Below are 12,925 nucleotides of genomic sequence, written 5' to 3' on the forward strand. Positions count from 1 at the left end.
GCATGTCTTTCCAACTTAATAAACTCTGCATTTCTGAAATCGGGTCCTAAAATTCTGAAAAGTAAGATGGGTTTTTAAAAAAATATGTGACGTTTTTAACTCTTTGCCTAAAAATGTTTCCAAGAGAGTGTGGAGACATTCTGATTTGCAAAGAGTAGTTTGTGTACTTTTGCTTCTTACTTGCTCCCGTGAAAGAGTGTATATTTACCTAAGAAGTCCAGGTCTGACGTAAGGATGGAACATACGCTTGCCGACTCGGGTTCTTGAACTCCTCAAGTTCCCCATTGGACACATTCTGGGAAGCCTCCCTTCCTAAGCTCGCGGTCCCCTGCCGCGACCTGGACCGCTTTGCTGGGCTTCGACTGGTGGCGAGAGAGGAAGCTGTCAACCTGGAGGTGACTTTACTGATTAACATGTGCTCAATGTGCAGAAATTAAATAGCCTCTACAATTATATTTTGAAAGACGTTTTAAGACTGCAAAGACTTCTTTTTAAGACCCAGACTACTTTTGCCTTTAAATTTTCAGGGAAAAATTTTCAAGGAAAAACCTGTTGAATCAAAAACAAAGTATGCATCAACTGCAGGACAGAATGCATTGGGTGAATTGTAAGATGATTCTTAAGGCACATGTGTATCTGTAACTACTGTCAGGCGAATGTCGTCCTTGTTCTTAAATGTCACCAAAACGTAGCACTGGACCCACTGACACTTTCTGTTTGTGCAAAGTCGAACCATTGAAAGCAATGCCCGTGGTAGCTCCCTTCGGGTCAGAGGAAGACGGTGCGAAGTAAAGGGTAAAGTGAGAAGCCTTTCCTGATAAGCCAGGAGCCCTAATGAGAGTCGCTCAGTGCTGGGACAAGCCCGAAAAAAAGTGCGCGCACGTGTGTGTGTGTGTGTGTGTGTGTGTGTGTGTGTGTGTGTGTGAGAGAGAGAGAGAACGATGTGTAGGTGCGTGGCTGGATGATAAAAGTTCATTTATTTTGAATTGTCCAAGTCGTCTTCATGTGTGATATAATCAAGCTTTCCCTTTGTCAGGAAAACCTTTATGCCTTTTAGTTCCCTTTTCATATGTTACCACCCTTTTATGTCCAGCACGGTGAGGATGGGTGGGTGCTCTGTGGGCGGTATGGACTCTTTCGCACGTGGTGACGCATCACTTGAAGTCTCTGAGTTCCAAGGACCGCGAGGCTCTGTGCCACTTGCCTGCACTGCAGCGTCCCCAGTGTTTGAGTGGAGGGTGACAGGCACGTGTCACACACGCCCTCAGTGCGCCTGCAGGGGGCGTGCTCCAGGCTCCACCACTCTCCCCAGGGGCCTGAGCAATCGCCTCCTTTCCTTCTAAGCCCTAGAGAGGAGCTGATGGTTTCTTTTCTGTGAACTATGTAAACCCCAAGAAGCGATTTCAGAAGGTAAATAGAAGACCCTAGATATACATAACCTGCAATAAAGGCAAATTTTGGTAATTTTTGGAAATTAGCAAAATTACCAAAAAAGCTTGGAAAGCTTTTTTTAATATTAAAAAAATACAAAACAACTCACTAGCTATGAACCAAGATTCGACATCCAATCCTTCACCACACCCCCAGAGCTATTCAGAAAATTGGAGGTAAAATCACAGATGGAAACAAGATATCCTTGGTCCTCCACTTACATTTGAATTTATTAGGTTCCTCTTTCTAGTTATCTGTGGTTGTATGACTTACTCAGAAATCCTCAAGGGTCTCTCTGAAGGATCAGTCGGCATCAGAAAAGTAAGGTGAGCACAGTGTTGCCTATTGTATAATTAAAATTAACTACACATGGCGAGGGAAAAGAAACTATTTAAAGTCCTCATCACACTAAACAAACTGCAAAAAGCACTAGATTACTGTGTACAGTCATTTGCAAACATGAGGTGAGGCAGAGTTGGTTTGTGAGAACAACAGAAGGAAGAATTACATCATATGAAACATACCTGCGGGACTTTTATTCTAGAAAGTAGGTTGGACTGGGGGCATAAACCTGCAGGACTTTTATTCTAGAAAGGGGGTGGACTGGGGGCATAAACCTGCAGGACTTTTATTCTAGAAAGAGGTTGGACTGGGGGCATAAACCCCTAGACCCTTCTATGTTTTCAGAGCAGTAAACGCAGGGAGAGCACATTTTTACATCGCAGGTGCCTATGTTAAAGACCAAGTTTCACACAAGATTTACGGTCCGTGTCCACTAAGTGAACGAATAATCCAGACCATGAAATATTATTGAATAAACAAATGTAACATCTTATTTTCTGTTTTACACAAAGGACTTCAAACATCCCTACGTTGACAGTTTACATGGAAAGGAAGTGGATTAGCTTAATATTAATAACAGTAACAGCTATTTTTAGTTACTGTAAAATACAGTTTATGGTGTCTATCACATGAAAACTTCATAATAATGACAGCTAGTGTGCTGTATGCCAGAGTTCCTCCCTCCACTGTTTATAAATCTGCATACTTTTGTACTTGATTGTTTTTTATTTACTGTTTTAAATTCATCAGCGGTGATGTTTTTCAAAATCCCATCTGTGTGCTGATTGCAGCAGAATTCCTTAGAGGTCTTGAGTTTTGTTTCTGTTTTTATTTTTAATCTGACGTCCATCAAATCTCTGGGCTTGGGTTGAGGCATATGCCATTTTAGCCACCATCCTAAGTCATTCTCTTGCACAATGACAACTTGAGACTCGCCAGTCTGTGGTATGTAACAATAATTAATTTCATTGGCTTCATCATCTTCATTATATAATTGTTGGGTTTGCAAGAGAAGCTATAAGTCATGGGCGTCTTAAGATACATAAGCCATTTTTCTCTCTTCAAGAGGCTCAGAACTCAGGTAGAAAAAAGAAAGGGTCTCCCACAAACCCCAGGAGACACCAGAACGATACCAAAGCATCATCCGTGTCCTGAAGTTTGTGTGAGGGACTCATCCAGGAGGCCCTGGGGGTTTAGGTGCCCAGACATAAGGCAGAACTTGAGTTGTAACTTGGATGAGCATTTCCATCAACCACAGGGACCCCCTTTGTGCCGTGGATGGGACAGAAGGTGAGAAGGCAAGTAGGACTGAGGGGTTCTACTGGGTAAGAGCGAAGGCTCGTAGGTAGCACTGAGTTTGTGGAGATGGATGGGGTCACACTGCGCATGGGCAGCTTCAGGAATTCGGCCATCATGCCGTGGCTCATGGAGGGGTGGTTGTCCATGATTGGGGCACCTGAAAGACATAGCTAGTCAGAAAGCTGTTGAAGTCATGTGCGGGGTTGATCGGCGGTCAGCACTTGCTGGGGTGGAGCATGGTCTAGTTCAGGAGCAAGAGGAATAGTCTAGAAGGGAGACAGTGAATGAAGTGCAGAGGGTGTTGTGAGAACGGAAGAAAAATCTGTGAGAGGAAGAACCCATAGATCTGGTGACCCACTGATGGGAAGGACACGGGAGTGGGAGACACCGGCCTTGACACCAGTGTCAGAATCACAGGGCCGTGTGGGGCCTGTCGTGGGGATACGGCCTTTCAGAGAAGAGCCTGGTCTTCATGGACAGATGAAGGCGTGAGTCCAAATCACTGAAGACTTTACTAAACTAAGGAGTCTTTGGAGAAGCGACTTGAGTTTTACGAATTTCCATCTCATGAAAGGAAAGTAATTGTCTAGGGTCACCTGGACTGGAGCTGCATAAAATACCACATTTAAGTGTTTGACAAGTATTATTACAATCCCTAAAGGGAATTGACGGTATACGTACCCCGTTGCCCATGTTGGAAATGAGAAGGTGAATGTTATGCAAGTAAAAAAGGCCATGGATGCGGCTGTGATGTTTAGCCGCTTCCTTGCAGTCTCCTCCGAGCATGGCGGCATTCAGGACCCAGGACGTTTCTCTGGTGGACTTCAGATCCTGTCCTTTTTGGCAGCAACTGACCATGAATCTTCGGACAGGAGGAGGTTTGCTCTTAGGCAAATGCTCAGTGTTGGTGCGAGTGGGAGCCGTTGGCTGAGCCTCCTCTGTTCAGCTTGCTCTGCACCAGGCCATGTGAGGGGCTCAGGGTCTGACCACCCGGCAGCCCTTTCTGAGGAGGGCGAGCACTGTGACCTAAGAGCTGGGTTCTTGCCCCTTCCCCTGGGTGTCTGCTGCTTTCGCCCTGAGTCTACAGCTGCCGCGTTTAGTGTTTTCCTTAGAGGATAGGAATTGGTGCCTGTCAACCTCCAGTCTTCAAAAAGACTTGCAGAGCCCAACTCTGAATGATGCAGGGGATTGGTGGCTTTGGACGTAGAGAATTCAACTCTCCTCTCGTTTTGGTTTCTACTTCCTTGTAGCCTTTCTTCTGAACTATGAACCTCTGCGGGCAGCCCCTTGTTCATAAGATGGTTAACCTTGACGGCGCTGGGGAGGGACCAGCTTGTTGCCGGTCTCGGCAGCCTCTCAGTGGGCATCTCTTCCTGCCATCCTAGGGTGACCTGCGCAGGGTGGTGGAGTGGGACGGTCCTCTCTGGAGTTGTCGGTGTGGGTCCCACCTGGAGTGCGGTGTCCTCCTTCTCACCTGGACACTTGGGGACCCAGGAGCTGGTGTGAGAATGAGAGATGTTTCCCGCGCCACCAGCTGTCATCTCTGGCAGCTGTAGGGGACTTCACAGGCTCAGACCACCCTCTAGATGCCTTTGTATATGGAGAGGAGGCGATTCCACACCAAGGAGGTTGGATCTGCCACTCCCTGAGCACTGCGTGTGCCAAGCTCTGTGCTAATTACAAGTTGGCTTTTCCTTCTTTGCTGCACCTCCACAGGATGGATGCTGTTCCATCTCATTAAAGATAATGAAGATGGACTTAACCCAGACCAAGAATACAGCTTTTTGCTGCTTTTGAAAAAAACGTTTGCAGCATCCATTCTAGGAACTTGTGGCAGTGGGTTTGGGCCGTCCAGGGTTCGGAAGACCTGCCATCCGTCCTCCTGTCCTCCTGCAAGTGGCCACGTGCAGGCAGAGAGAAGTCCAGCTCTGAGTGAGTGTCCCTTGTTCATTTATGTGTGCCCCCCTGCCCAGCAGTGGGGCACTCTGAAATAAACCTGGGATTTGCCCCTCGGACTAACGATAGCCCAGAAATGGCCCACTCCGTAGTACTGTTGTAAGTATGTAAGGATGGCGCCTCACTAGGGTCTAACTAGTGTCACTGACAATAACGCAGCAGGTTTCTGAGCTGCTCTAAAATAACTTCAGTGAAAGACCGTGATGGCACTTACGCCCAGTGACCTTTCACAGACAATGGGATTTGGAAAGCACAGGTGCTAGTTGGCGGAGGTACCACACCCCCTCCGCATTCCAAGGCTGTTTCACCTCTCACCCGTCCCAGCAACCACAGTAGATTCAGGCTCTGGGAATACCAGGAACACCTACACTTTGTTGCATAACGCAGATTTGTAACTTTGGATTTGTATAAATCGCTAATTGGGGGATCCTTGACACGTTAAAACTCACGTAGCAGAGAACTTTAAACAACGAAAGGCGACAGTTCTTTTCATTTACAATGTAATTCCGAATTACCATGAGTATTTTAAATCTGTGTAATTGTGTCTCCTAAAATTGACTCACAGAAATTATCTGGGTAGTTTCTATCTTCAGTGGGTTCTTCAGTGGGTTGATCTTTTTTTCAGAGTTTGTAGTTTGCTTACTAGAGAGCAAAGAGATTGTGACTCAGTTTGCTTTTTGGAGTGCCCACCCCCAAATCCATCAAATAAGTGCCTTAAAACTGCCTTCACACACGGGTGGATGTGTATCACGCCCTTGTGCTGACCGTGCCTTGGGGTTTATCACCATCAGCCGGGCCTCCTCAATCCCTTTCTCCTGAAATCCAAAGGCTTATTTTCCCAAATTATTGGTGCTGTAACCCTGGTAGGATCTGACATAAAGCTATGTGCAGTCTTTCTGCACGCTCTGTTCGAGTACTTCAAACTTCATTCAAGAACTAGTACTGTACAGACCCTGCTGGGGCAGGGTGCGCGCTCTGCTTGTGCCCTGGGTTTCCCGGAGACTTTTGGAACTTGGGGTTCCTGCTGTCCCAGGGGCTGCGGCCTCTTTTGCAAAGGCCATCCTCAGTCCTCAGTCACCTGATCATCCCAGGGACCGTCTGGAAGGGAAATCTAGGGACTCTAGAAGGAGACTGTGGGCGCGCTGCTGACTCCTCTTCCCCATGAGGACCTGGTTTACACCCGTTTCAATCGGAAGTCTGCCAGTTCAGTGCGCTTGCATGCAGGGATGTTTTGATTCATTCTCACCAGCGGGAGTCTCCGGGCTGGGCAGGAAATTACCACACAACGAGGGGCTGAGGAAGTGCGGAGTGGGTGACTCTGCTCTGTAACAAGCCTACCACGCTTTCTGAGAAACAAGACAGGAACTCATTAAAATACCGGAAAGAAGTCAGCCTATAAATGCCTGTGGTATCAGAGATTTTGTACCAGTCTGCTGATTTACCAGAAGTCATCGTCGGCCCAGCTGCTGGGGAGTGCCTGGCTGGTGGGGACCAGGTGGGCCGATGTCCGGAGAGCTGGGACAGCCCAGAGGAGAAGCTGCTGGTCACGCACACCAGCGAGGGTGGACCTTTCAGAAGCCACCACTGAGTGAGAGCGGAGACCAGAGGCAGTGATGTCGGTGCGGTCGGGGGCTCCGGGGACCTGGGGGCAGAGCTCAGGCAAACTGAGGGGTCACTGGGGGCCACCCAGAGCAGGACTGAAGGCTGAGCTTAGGTGGAAAGCACCAGGAGCCGCGGAAACTCTTCAGTGAGATTCTGGAATGGAGCGGATGAGGCGTCGTGTGAACTCTGGTGTGGATGTGTCTGAACAACCAGATTAGAAGCTGGTCACCAGCATCCCCAAGGCCTTGTGAGCTGCAGGTTTTTCTGTGGTGTCAGCTGTGATGGCCCTGAACTCGGGTGGCGCCCCGTGTGGTTCCTGAGTCCCCCAGAAGCTCCTGATTCCTGATGGAGACAGGGACAGCCTCCTCTGACCCCTGTAAACACCCATCACCGACTATCTGGAAACACTTGCAAAGTCTATTAATAACAGGCATCTCTGCTATTGTGGCTTGCATTCCAAACAGAGCAGTGTAAATAGTGGTCACGTTCAGACACACTCACACAGACACCAACATGCTCACACACACACCGACACACCCACACCCACACACCTCTTAATGGTTCTCAAACAGCCTAACCTGGACTTAGTGTATTTTCCTAAGTAAATATTATTCTTAGACAATCTATTAAAAGACACTGTTTTTAAAAATCAGAGCATATGAGATTATGTTCCCTGTCCTTTATATGCTCATTTGTAGGCCAGCTGGCAGTTCAGAAAAAAAAAGAGAGGTAACCCTAAGTTTCCTGAGCAATTTCTTCTTTTCAAAGGATACTTCTGAGTGTTCTCGCTCACAGTAAGACTGGAAAGAGGGGGCAGAGAGGAGCTATCAGGGAAACAGTCCAGTGACTTTGTGGCTGCTGTTATCAGTGTTTTCTTCATGGGCCAGAAACATTCACTAAACTCGAAAGACCCCGACCAGAAAACGGACACCCTGGAGGAGGGATACCCGATGTGCGGTTTTGTGTAAACAACAGCACTTCTGAGTTCAAAAGGCCGACTTGTCACCAAGTGCCACGTCAGGATTGCCCTCTTTCGGACAGGTGTGGAGGAAACCCATCTGGGAGGAGATAAAAAAGCTGAGTCTTGCCATTCCGATGCCATCGAGTGCTTTGCTGTGAAATGTCCCCAGGTTGCCATTTCTATTCCTTTCATGCCCTTAGGAGTGGTCAAGGCTGCAAACAAAGCTGGCTCTTTTTCTGACCTCAGAACACATGGCGGGTGGGGTGGGGGTAAGGGGAGTCTTTGGTTCACGTCTCCTCTGCTGGCACCCGGAAAAACTCATGGTCTGTACCTCTGCTTGTCTCAGTCACAGCAGTGTCACTTGTTTTGGTGACCCAAGGCCTTGGGTAGACAGGCAGTGCAGTGGGGAAGGGCACAGGCTCTGGCACATGACTCTCTGTACTCCAACCCTGGCTACAGGGTTTCCCATCCCGCCTTTGCCACTTACCAGCTGTGTGACCTTGGGCAAGTTTCTGAACTTCTCTGTGCTTCCTCTTCTAGAAAAGAAAGTCAGTAACTGACGCCCACGCCATAGGGTTACTTAGAAGAGCAAAGAACAAAACAGAACCATCTTCTAGCACCGTGACTGGTGCATAGAGCATCCCGTGCATTTTGGTCAAATAGAGGGGCTTCGTTATCAGGGGAAGAGCACAGGTATCAGCACTGTGATGGCCATGGGGGTGGGTTTCACATCTGGGGTGTGACCGGAGTCCCGGAAGCCATCCTGAAAGGCACTGTTCTCCTGCTCCGAGTTCCTTGGAAGTAGAAGCAGCCAGTTAAGATTACATACCAGATTTGTGTTGCTTCAAACCACTGCAGTTTACTTTACTACAATGCTGTTGCCTACGCGGAATATTTTTCATTCTTTCTGTTTGTGTCTGTTGTGTGTATTTAGTTACTTTATCCCTTCAAAGTCCTCTTCCAAGTTTCTGTTTTGAAAACCGGGACACTTATTTAGGTTCGTGTTTGCTTATGGGTAGTTTTATTTATGACTTCCCTAAAAAACAAACTACTTTTGTCTCAGAGCCAGATTTTAGTTTGGGGGATGGTAGTGATTCATCGCCAGTCCCCTTAGACGAGTCCCGGGTCTTTCTTTGAATTTCGGTGTCCCTCCGGGCCAAAGTAGAATGTTTTTCAAGGCCCAGTTATTCATGAGTCATGACCGTCACACTTCAAATTGGGCAATTGGAAGCTGCTTCAGGATAAATGTTCATGCAAACGACATTTGTCATTCCTCCTACATGTAGGCAGAACGAGACCTGTGCTTCTGGAGACCAGGGCTGCTTTCCTGTGGGAAATGCACCTTTGTGTCTGGGACCCCATGAGCATCTGTAATCCACGCACCAGACACCTAAGTTAGGGGGGTGGAGGTGCAGATAGTTAAAATCAGCGTCACAGGTGGGGGTTCTGCCTACCTGACAGTGCACGCTGTGCTGTGACTGTAACCTGGGGACAGTGGGGGGGGAGTATGGCTGCCTCAAGTTGCACTGGGGCCCCTCCAGCTTCCTCCGGCAGAAAACACCCAACAGTCACACACACCTTGCCCTTGCTCTTGATGCTAGCTTTGTCCCAGCTCGGTGAAGGGCCTGCAGTGTGATGGGGACGAGGTGCACACAGACCTCACTTGTCTCAGGTATTAGTTCTCCCCGCCTGGGTCTGGACCCGGGTTTGCTCCCCCCGGGGGCTGACAGAGGCTACTGCAAATTTGACTTTCTGGTCAAAAGTTGAAATGGGGACTTGTAAACCAAGACACTGGTGAGTGCAAACAGGTCTGCACTGTGCAGATGAGTGATGTGCAATGCCGTGTGCCCCGTGTGCTGCACATGAGTATTAAATGCTTGCTCAGTGGGTGGGTTATAAATGAGTTGGACTCGATGTCTCTGGAAAGTGCCAAGAAGCCCATTACCAGTAGTCTGAACCTTAAGGAGTTCCAGTTACATAGGTATATGTGCGAAACTTTTCTATTTTGAATACGGTGTCACCAAGACGTCCTACACATGATTTCAATACATGTCGCTGTGGGTTTCCTTCAGACCTAATGGTGCACCGATGTCTGAAGCTTCGTGATTTCACTTACGTTTTCCATCCATTTTCACGTTCAGACTTTTCCAGAACAGTGTCTGGTTTCCTGAGCCTGAACTGTCAGAACTTTAGTTAAATAATTGCAGAGGGAGCAGTTTTATCTTCTCTGCCGGTGCTTGGCTGTCCCACCACGGGAGCCGGGCCAGTTCTCTGCGTGGTCAGACAGATGGGCAGGAATTCTGGGTTCCTGGCCTCCCTGGAAGGTCACCAAGACCCTGAGTTAGAGGCGAGTGACTCTCTCCAAAGGCTGTGCCCCTGGGTACTGAAAGGTGTGACACCGCTCTGTCATAGACCAAATTTCAGGCACACATGACATTCATATGCTCTCCTTTACAAATGGCACGAGCTTTTCTTTCCCTTTATTCCACCTTCTGACTCTAGTATAATATAGTGCCGTTAAATACTTTAAACCCACTTCACGCAACTTCTGTTCATTGCAAAATACTCACTTTCACCACTGCGAGGAATTCTTGTTTATACCACCCTGCACTGTGATCCTACAGAGAATGTTAACGTTCACACTGCCATTAGATTCTCTTAGGGTGCATTTAAATTTGAACTTAAATTCATTTGGAAAATCAGGTGCCACAGTCTTCACCTCAACATGTCTTCCCACTGTGTTGGTGCATAAATGATGCTTTAAACCATGCTAGCTTCGGTTTCATTGTAGGATGACCTGGGTTTATGGCTTGAAAAATTTAGTGTATATACTGCGTCCGTAAAACCAAGAGTGCACACTATCTGTATATGGAATGGGCCTTTAACGCGAAGAACCAGAATTTTTTCCAAACTCTCATCAGTTCTTTTTTTCTCTTCTTTTTATTGTGGTGGTGTGCAAGTCATTCTTTGGATACATGTATACATTTATAATGACTTTGTCAAATCGATTTATTTCATTGCTACCATTTGAGTTCGGAAGATTTTAGGGGACAGAGCTAGATTGATAGAGACAGAAGGAAAATGTGCAAAACACAGGAAATTGCAGGTCACAGGGTGTTCTGGGGACAGAGCTATGTTCTGCAGCAGGGGGTGAAGTGCGGCTGAAACACATCTGAGTCACGTTTGCTTATGAAAACTTGACTTCTGTCCAATGAGATGGGTAACTAAGAGATCAGTGTAGTTTACACCAGCCCTGAGAAGTCTTTAGTATTTCAGCAAAATAACAGACGATTTAGTCCAAATTGTTTAATTGGGCAATTCCTGCTCCAATCACCATTTGATTAGAGTAGATGTCGTCATGCTAAATACTTGGGGATTGCTGACTTTAATTGTTGGCGAAAGAATGCTTTATGTTTCAGGGCATCTGCCCTCCAGCAGCCTTTTTTTCTAGGAGAGAGTCATTTACTTAGTTAATTTTTTCCTCACTGTGCTTTTTCTTTACTTTTGGCATTGTCTTTCTTGCTTCCAATTGTGAGTGGGAGCCAATGTCAGTAGTGAGTCCTCATAACTTCCAGCTTGGTTTAGTGGTCAAAGCTCACCTGCAGAACTCTGCTGACCCTGAGAACCGAGTCGGCCGGATCAAACATCAGCGCCCAGGAAGTCTTACGTCCTCTGCTCCATCGGTGTTGTTTTCCTATTCATGTGTTACTCTGATTGCAGTTCAGGGCTCTGGTGGGTATAATGGTGGGCACCGTAAAAATCTGTTTTATTTAGAATGGTAAACAGATGAGACATCAAGCTCTTAGACTTGGAGAATTATTTACAATTTGGTTATAACTTCAAGCAGAGTGAGCGAGGTTTCTAGGCACATTTGGACTGTAAAGGAGGTACTTTACATGTGGCAAGAGTGACTTTTATAGCTGTGTCTGTCACTTTATAACATTCATTTCACTAAGTAGCTGTTGCCTTCCATGTGTTACGGTTTGAGGTATTAAATAAAATATGAGGAAAGGAATTCTATAAAATTCCAAGATGTACTGTTTTATGTATTTTAAAGTTATATATATATGTGTCTATATATATAATAGTGGTTAATTGTTATGATATGTAAATATAAACAGGAACTTAAACTTAAGCAAAGTATAACTAGGAATCTAGGCCAGTGAAAAAGCAAATACAAACCTCACGCAGTGGTTTCAGAATTCAGTGAGTTTACAGCCTCTCCGTTACTGGTGAGGGTACCGATTAATAAGTATCAAAGTAGGAAATGTCTTCAGGGAAATGAAGAGCACTAACTGGGTTGTCTGTAATTTAAAACACTAATTAAAGATAATTAATCACATAACTATAAAAAGGAATACTATCTGAAACTTTTATAACAACAAATCCAAATTGTTCATTTGATACATACAGAAAGACAAAAGCAAGCAAAATGAAACAAAATGCCAGCCTTGGGAACACTGAGGATTTTCAGTCTTGCCATTATCCCTGGGTCATTGCATCCCACTTTATTTAAAAAGACAGCCCTGCAGTTCCTGTGTGGTCCACTGGGGTCAGATCCGAGATGCTTCTCTGTCCCTCCATGTCCCCCTGTCCCGAGGACTGCAGCCCCTGGGAGATCACCCTGTCTGTCTGACACCTTGGCAACACCTGGGAAGTGTCACAGGCACAGATGTTGAAGTGTTTGCTCCTCACAGACCTGGTCTTGTGATCATACCTTGGCTAGGCCGGTTCCTGTTCATTTTCTTAGTGTAATTCAAAGGGGTCAATGGAAACTGTAAGTGTAGTCCAGACCAGACTGTGTTTGAGGTCTTGTGTTGCCAAGTTAGAGAAGAACTTGTTCCCAACTCTCTTTGCAGCTGGGGCTGCTGCAGGATCGTCCTGGCCAATGAAATGTAAGGTGAAACGTAGCCAGGGACTTAGGCAAAATGTTATTTTTCTGATAAGGGACTGCCTGCCTTTCTATTTTCTTGCCTGGAAATCAGAAAATCCCTTCTAATTAAAAAAGTTACTTTATGCTTATCAAAAGAACTCTTTTAGACTTATGCAGACTAAAATTTTTATGGTCATTAATGTCAGTCAGTGAGTATGGAATGCCTTTCTAAACTTGTACTTAATCCCCTGCCTCCAGAGTTAAAATAATTTAATATGCAAGTTGGATATAATCTTTATATCCGGCATTCTTTGCTGACTGATGGAATCTTTTAAAATTCTCTGTTTATATTTTGTAAATACTTTAAGAAGTAGCCACATTTCAAATAAATAAAAGTTCTATTTGTTAGGAAAACTATACGTTGGGCCCTTTTTTGCTGTGAAAAGGGTTAATCCCTTGGG

General features: G+C 46.2%; 1 protein-coding gene across 3 annotated transcripts in view; it reads left to right on the plus strand.

Annotated features, from left to right (window-relative positions):
• VEGFC (vascular endothelial growth factor C) overlaps positions 1-12,925 on the plus strand; it is a 353,484-nt gene that overhangs the window by 280,767 nt on the left and 59,792 nt on the right. The window lies entirely within an intron of this gene.

Source organism: Artibeus jamaicensis, unplaced genomic scaffold (genome assembly GCF_021234435.1).
Source record: "Artibeus jamaicensis isolate MK-2021 breed Jamaican fruit bat unplaced genomic scaffold, CSHL_Jam_final scaffold_833, whole genome shotgun sequence".
In the NCBI taxonomy this organism is placed as follows: Eukaryota; Metazoa; Chordata; class Mammalia; order Chiroptera; family Phyllostomidae; genus Artibeus; species Artibeus jamaicensis.